The 7,922-nt window shown below is 42.8% G+C and overlaps 1 pseudogene; it reads left to right on the top strand.

Annotated features, from left to right (window-relative positions):
* The first annotated feature begins 5,926 nt into the window (after positions 1-5,926).
* Positions 5,927-6,629, top strand: LOC113259267 (14-3-3 protein theta-like; annotated as a pseudogene).
* Positions 6,630-7,922: the final 1,293 nt, after the last annotated feature.

The raw sequence follows: 7,922 nt of genomic DNA on the forward strand, positions 1-7,922 counted from the left end.
TACTCCCACAGAAGGGTTCCTGGGTCAGTTGCCCACCATGAGCCAATGAGCTGCAGGCAAAATCAGGGCAGGCATCCACTCTGGGCCAATCCACTGTAACTGGGGAATGAAGACCAAGAAGAAAATGCTGCTTCCCAATAAGCTTAAGAGAAAAGACATTTCCCAGAGACAACAAGGTTTCCACATGAAGACAGTGCACTGCTTAGACCACAGATTCCTACTCCAAATTCAAAAGTAAGAGACTATGAATCTCATCGTGAAAACTATTTGACTCTGGATAGGGATGACTGACTCTACAATAAGGAACAAGAATTTGCTCTCTACCTGGTGATATTATAAGCATTTCCCCTTTGGGTTGGCAAGAACTAAATGATGCCCACCAACAAAACAAATATGAAAAATATATCATTAATATTAGCAAAAGAATGTCAGTATTTTCCTCTGAGCTAATAAAAAATGATGCCTATAAATACTGACGTTACTGTAATTTTAAAATATCAACAAAATATTCAAACCCTATCCAAAGTTGGTCCTCTTGCATTTCTCAGGAATCTTCATCAGCTTAACCAGTTACTTAAATATTAGATACTTGAATTCATCCTACAGTTTATGGTCATATCAGGATTTTAATCTCTGTTTATTGTGCCCAGCCCCACAATCTATATCTACTCCTTTGGAGTAAGAATCAGAAAAGTGTTTCTCAGGGGCTTTCCTTCTTTCCAAGAAACAAGTGGTAGGCTCTTCTCAGAAAGAAAGAAAGAAAGAAAGAAAGAAAGAAAGAAAGAAAGAAAGAAAGAAAGAAAGAAAGAAAGAAAGAAAAGAAGAAAATTTGTTAGGGTTTTAATCTTTATAATAACACACAGCATAAGAGCATAACATTGAAAGAGAAGTTGATCCCCTAATTTAAAAAAAGCAAGATACTCCATAAAATTCAGTCCATAATGACAAGTTTTAAGCTTAAATAGATAAAAATTTCCATCTCTTGCATTTTAAACAGGTTTAATCTAACTCAGTTTCCATATATTGTTGCATTATTTTGTTGTTTGAAAAAAGATATAGAGAAAGAAATGTATTTTATTATGGTAAAATATGCATAATATAAAATGTGCCTTTTTAACCATTTTTAAGTGTACAGTTCAGTGGTATTAAGCCCATTCACATTGCTGTACAAACATGTCCATCATCAATCTCCAGAAAGAGAAAGAAACCTCACATTTAGAAAAATCTCACCCTTTACCAAAAACACCTTTTTCCAATATTATAGTTATTGAGAGGAAATAATAAGTTCTGGCCCCAAATATTTTAAGGTGAGATCCAGAGAGGGTCTTCCTCCTCCTCGGCTCCAAAGTGCTCTTGATGCCAGAGACCGAAAACCATTCTGGTCAGACCACTACCCTGCACCATCCTTAAATGGGAAATCATACAGCTTAGCTCTTGAAATCTCTGAATACTTTAAGGGAAACATGCATTCACTCCCTTTTCACCAATACTGACAGTTAATTACAATTTTATGTTGGCCCTGACAAGCTGCACTGGAGGGCAGGTTTTCACACGAAATCTTGATGGGGAAAGAAATGGAGCAAAGGCATCAGTTGTGAGGATAGATTATGCCCTCTTCATGCAGACGGAATGAACTTCTGAATCCTGAGTGGCAGTGCAGAACCACGAGGAATAACAAAGAGATAATTGATCTATCTTTCCTCTGCATTTTAAAACATACATAATTGTTTCTTGCTTGACTGGACTTAGCAATCTCTCCTGTCAAGTAAATGTCCGAGCTGTCTTTTAGAAATTAAACCGAAGAAATTAACATTCCTCGAAGCTTTTTACACTATTTTACACTCAATAGCCCACAGATTCAACCTTCTCGGGTGATGACAATGTCTTGGCTTAAGGTGCTAAGTGAAAATAATATATTTTAATCATTATCATGCCAATATACTAAAAGCTGTCGTGTGTAAACCCACTGCAGTTTTCTCTGGTAACCTTTATGAAAATGGTATGCTGTTTTGTCCTCCTGACCTCTAGTCCTGATACAACAGATTAATGTTCAGAATCAAAAAACAATTACAGAGATTATAGCTGAGTAAGATGGGAGAAAAAAAGGAGTATTTTTCTATGCTTGTTTTCTGGCTGGAGGTTTGCATCATTAATTTAAGACGAAATGTTGGCTCCAGCTAAAGAAGTGTGTACTCAAATACTGATTATAATCAGCATTTAAAAATTCTGGCATCATCCCAATTGCTTTTGTTACTTTCACAATACAGGCCGCTGAAGCTGTTACCGGCTTTGCTTGCCAGGAGGTGAACTTGCAGAAACAATAGGAATCATTCACATGATTATGCACGGATCTCCCCAGGAGCGCAGCATCCCACGTGGAGAAGGGTACTCAGAAAATGCCTGGTACTGTTTAACCCTGGGAGTTTCCTCTTTGTCACTAGGAAGATACATTGGTTAGGATGGCACACCTGTCAGAAGTGCCAAGGAAATACAGAATATTGGAATCACAAGGATCACGCAGGTCTTCCTGTTGCCCCTCATTTACTGGTGGGGAAACTGAGAGCTGACGGTGAAGGTGACCTGGCAAGATGATAGCTCAGAGAGATTCAGAATAGAGCTCGGTTTTCTATTTTTGCTTTTGTTTTTTTGAGAGAGAGAGTGAGCCTGCACACACGCGAGGGCAGGGAGAGGAGCAGAGGGAGAGGCAGAGAGAGAATCTCAAGCACACTCCCCGCTGAGTGCGGAGCCCAACATGGGGCTGAGATCATGACCTGAGCTGACATCACGAGTGGGACGCTTAACCAACTGAGCTGCCCATGGGTCCCGGAATGGACTCCTTCTGACAAACCATCCTCCAGGTCATCACCTTGATTCCCCACTCTGCACTGTTACCTGTCAACCGCCAGGATCCAGGTGGGGTACGTGCTAAACAAGATGTGCAAATCGTCGGGAGGTGAGCTATACTCCGCAGCCAGATTCTCTGATTATAATCTGTCATCCTGCCCCGATTGTGAGGCCATGTGGGACTACAGAGAGGCTTGAATGGTGGGCTGATGGTGAAAGCGAGCATTCCTTAGTTTCACTGGTCCCAGTCTCAGATAGATAGATAGATACATACATACATAGATGGATAAGAGATAGTTGGATAGATGATAGATATAGATAGATAAATGAGAAAAAAGAGAGAGAGAGAACTCCCTGTGTTCTGTGAAAATTAAATGAGAGCACATATCAAGATCCTAGAATGGTGCTGAGAATCTTCATTTCCTGCCCTGGGATTCTCCAGACAAACAGGCATGGACAACATGAACTCTAGAACTACATGCAAAGTTCAGTAGTGAGGGAAGAGCGCCCCATCCTCCCTCCCCCAGCCAGGTGCACCCTTTAGTTAATGAGTAATGGGAGCCAAGCAGATGGACGAATGATCCCCCTTCTAGCCCTCCAGCAGACAATTCAGGCAGGCATTCTATAGGCCTCGAGGAATCGTCAGAGCCCACAAATTCAGTAACAAACCCTTACATCAGGTCTTCCTGACCCGCCCTTGCTCTCCCCAGTCCCTCACCTCCTACTCCTGGATCTCATTTGTTGCCCAAATAAACCACCTGCACCCAGGTCCTTGTCCCAGGCTCCGTTTTCAGGGAAACCCAAAGACAGCCATTTACTAGCTAGTTGTGCAGCCTTGAGAGACTGACCCATAATCTCTGGAATTCTATTGCCTCCTCTCAAAGTGCAAAAAATAAGACAATCCACAGGCGTGTTGAAAGGGCCAGAGAAGGCGACTCTGTGGGAGGGGTTAACCCTGGACCAGCCCTTCCTGGTTAGCACCACCCTGATTATGCCATTCCTGTACTTGCTTGGGCCAAACCTGGGAGTCATCCTTGAGTTGGCTCCTTCTCTCAGACTCCACGTTCAGTTCTGTGGCAAATCCTCATCTGAGCCTACAGAATCTATCCAAGTGCAACCCCTTCTCTCCATCATCACCTCTGCCCACATTCCTGCAACAGGCCCAGCCTGGCTTCTCGGTTCCTACGTTTGCTTCCCTAGAGTCTTGTTTTGTTTTCTTCAAGATGGCAGCTACATGTAAGCCTACGTCAGATCCTTGAACTCCTCTCTCCCTCCCACAGAAACTGTCTACCTCTGACAGCTTTCCACCCCATTCAAAATATAAGCCAAAGTCTTTCAAAGGCTTTCAAGGTCCCACAGGAACTGGCTTCTTACCATCTAACGCTGGCCACTGTCTTCCTCCTTCCCTCTGTCCTGCCACTGTGGCTTCATGGCCGCCTCCAGACACACCTGCCTCGGCCCCTGCAGTACGAAATGCTGCTTACTGCAGATCCACATAGTCACTCCTTCACAGCACCTAATCTTCTGCCCAAACAGCACACATCAAAGGGTTTTACTCTGACCACCTTTTAAAAAACAACATACACCGTTGGGGGCACCTGGCGGGTGGCGGGGGTTCAGCCAGTGAAGTGTCTGCCTTCAGCTCAGGTCATGATCCGGGGTCCTAGGATTGAGCCCCAGGTCAGGGTCCTGGGGTCAAGCCCCACGTGGGCTCCCGGTTAGCGGGATATCTGCTACTCCCTCTCCCTCTGCCCCTCCCTTGTGCTCTCTCTCTCTCAAATAAACAAATGAAATCTTTTAAACACACACACACACACACACACACACACCCCCTGACCTAGTAAACTCCCTTACCTGTTATCACATATCTGTTAAACAAAAATTGCACTGAACAAAACGAGCAATCAGAAATTCACTTTATTGGATACTATTTCCAGAGATAGGAGAGAGAACACAGACCAAGTCTAGATAGCATCTCCTCTGAAACAAAGGTCAGGAGAGTTTCTTAGAGTTGGGGTGAGGAGATCTGAGGTCATCTGTATCTGCTAATTGGCTTCACCCAAAGGAAAAATAAACTTCTGCTTTGTGACAGGAGATGGTTTTACAATTTGGAGCAAGGTGCCTGCCCAGGTGAAGCACCTTCTCTCCCACAGAAACTGAGATTTAAGGGTACTGTCTGCCTGGACAATCTCATTTCAAAGGGATGGCTCTCAGGTCCTTGAAAAAGCAAGTTGTAGGTAGTAAAACAAGCAAGAGGCTTCTTAAAGATTTATATAACTCAAAGAGGCAGAGGAAGAATTCACAATTACACATTTTCAAAAGTCAATGCTCCAAAACAAGGGGGGTCAGGGGCCCAGAGTCAAGAAGAAGCCTGTTTAATCAAATAGAGGGAATTAACATTCCCTTCACCGGCCACCTTGGGCACATCACCACTTACACTGTATCATGCACTTGCTTATTTGTCCCCTCTCTCTTCTTACTAGAACCTAAGCTCCAGGAGAGCTGGGATTTCATCTGCTTTGTTGATTGCTCTATCTCAGCACCTAGAAGAGCACTGGGCATATAGTATTTGCTCAATTAATAGCAGATGCATAGCATTCTAGAATGTTGCAAACTTTACTTTTAGAATTAAATATTTTCTTTTGAATTGTTTCTGTGGCCTTACTAATGATACCACATATTTTGTTCAGCTTTTACACTACGGAATTATTTTGAGATCATGTTTCCTGAGAACTTAAAATTTCTTTTTTAGGTCATGACTCAGAGCCCTTCTGTGGGTGTGTGGAATATATGTGTATTGGTGTACACATGTATGTGCACGTATACCTATATATACACACACAAATTCAATATGTGCAGTATATACAAAAAATACATATATTGGATTTTCATTCTTAAGCACATTCATTTGAACAGGGTTTCAGTAAAATTTATTTACCAATTTTTTTGCTTACTCATACATATTTACTACCTAATTCCATCCTCTAGCCTCAGCTTGACTTTTCATTATCTGGAAGACACTCACAAAACAATTTCCAAAATGTTTTAAAAAACACCAGGTTTGAGAGGGAAGGATCCTCCCATGAGCCAAAAGCAGACCAGAGTGGTGGGCTCTGGAAGAGGGTTCACCCCCATCTTAATGGTGCTCCCACCCTGGGCACTTCCCTCTTGCCACCCCAGCCATCCCCCAGCCTACCATGAGGTAGACTACTTGGTCCAGAGCAGGAAGGGGCAGGTGCCCCTGGAGGGACCCCCAAGCAAAGGACGGCCACCCAACAAGAAGGTCCAGCTGATTAAGGACTACTGGAAGGAAGTGTCATCATCTTTGCTGAGATCTACCTGCACCCCATCTGGAATCCTTGAGCATTGAGTCACCAATTCAACTAATCCAGAGGAACGTCTTGCATCTAAAAATGAAAGGAGACTGCTCCCAGTACCTAGCTGAAGTTGCATGTGGTGATGATCAAAAACAAATGATAGATAATTCCCAAGGAATTTGCCAACACGCATTTGATATAAATCAGGAGGAGATACCACCCACACAGCATTCTGCCCGGGGCTGGCTCTTCCCTTCTCTGTATTTTACTAGGAGCTCCTTAATAACCCGGAGCTTGCCTACACACGGACTAAAACAGCTCTCTAGGAGACCATCAGAGAGCTTGTACACTGAAGGAAGACACAGAAGACAGTACCCTCCTTGTGCAGTCTCTTAGTGACAACCCACCTGTATGACAGCAGACTGAGCGGGAGAAGAATGTGAAGAAGCAGAATGGGCAGAAAACTAATGCAGGGGGTGCGGGGCATCTTTCTTCCCCTCTAGAAGCCTTTCCGTACCTCTCCATTTCTTATTCCACTTGGATTTTCTATAGTGAAAGAACGCAGTCAGGTGTACAGAATCAATTGTGCTAATAGACTTTTCACTCTGCAGGCTTGGGGAAACTCCATTCCTTGATTTATGTTTGTCTTGTCCTTCCTGGTGTGTATTTACTGCTGTAAGAAAGTATTAATGGCTTCATTTCATATAAACACAAATAACGTCCAAACATTTCATGTACAGGACTAAAAATGCATCTGGTATTGAAGTATCATCTGAACCAGTTCGGCAAGTGTCTGCGTGTTATATTACTGTCAAGGTATGGAAAGATAGTTAACTGCATTTCAAGAGTGTTTTACATAACTTCGTAATTTCTACATTCCCTTCTTTCCTCTTCTTTGGGACTTCCTGTCAGTAAGCAGCTTTTCTGTGCTTTTCATGTATTTATTTTTAGTGGCAATCCAGAAGCATGAGATTGAATGGAAAAGCAGTTGACATTACTGGCCTGGGAGTCACAAACTGAAAAGCCCCCTGTATGTTAGGGAGGTCTTGTCTGTCTGTGACAACAGGGCATCTCCTTATTTACCCTTCACTGGCTGCTGCTAAAGTTGACAACCCATCTTTATCATTCAGGTATTCAGTATTCCCTTTACCATGTGAAAGAATTAGCATGGTCCTACCCGAATACAAGCCTTGCTTTTGGCAAATTAAATGGCACGCCATTCCTAAATATACTAGAAGTGGGAAATAAGGCACAAGGTCCACCTCTGAAACTTCAGTACTTTTCCCTACAGATTTGTGCACCTGTGAGATAGTGTCTGGTTTGTCCAGCGATGGCCATGTGATGGTTGGACCACTATCTCATGTGGCTTATCATTCACTGTAGTCCCCCAAAGAGCCTTGTGAAAATGTTATGCCCTGTGTAACAGCAGAGTTACATAAAATCACATTTTATAAACCATTTACTACACCTTTGTAACAAGAGCATGTAGGTATTTCAAGTGACAGATGAATTTACTACTTTCTGAAATTTACTAATAGTTTTACTTTATTATGGGCGTCGTAGGGACACCCATATTTCTTCACTGTGATACATTTGTCTGGGGATGCCTGAAAATGTATAGAATTGGCCTACATTTATTACAGTAAGTGGTTTATCATGGAACGGTATGGGAGTTTGTTTCCTGCTGTCAGGGGACAGAGGGGGGTTCTGAGTATCCTTGCACCTATTTCTTAAGTAACTTTTATTGCCCCAGCAGCCCCT

The sequence above is a fragment of the Ursus arctos genome, unplaced genomic scaffold (assembly GCF_023065955.2).
Source record: "Ursus arctos isolate Adak ecotype North America unplaced genomic scaffold, UrsArc2.0 scaffold_7, whole genome shotgun sequence".
Classification (NCBI taxonomy): Eukaryota; Metazoa; Chordata; class Mammalia; order Carnivora; family Ursidae; genus Ursus; species Ursus arctos.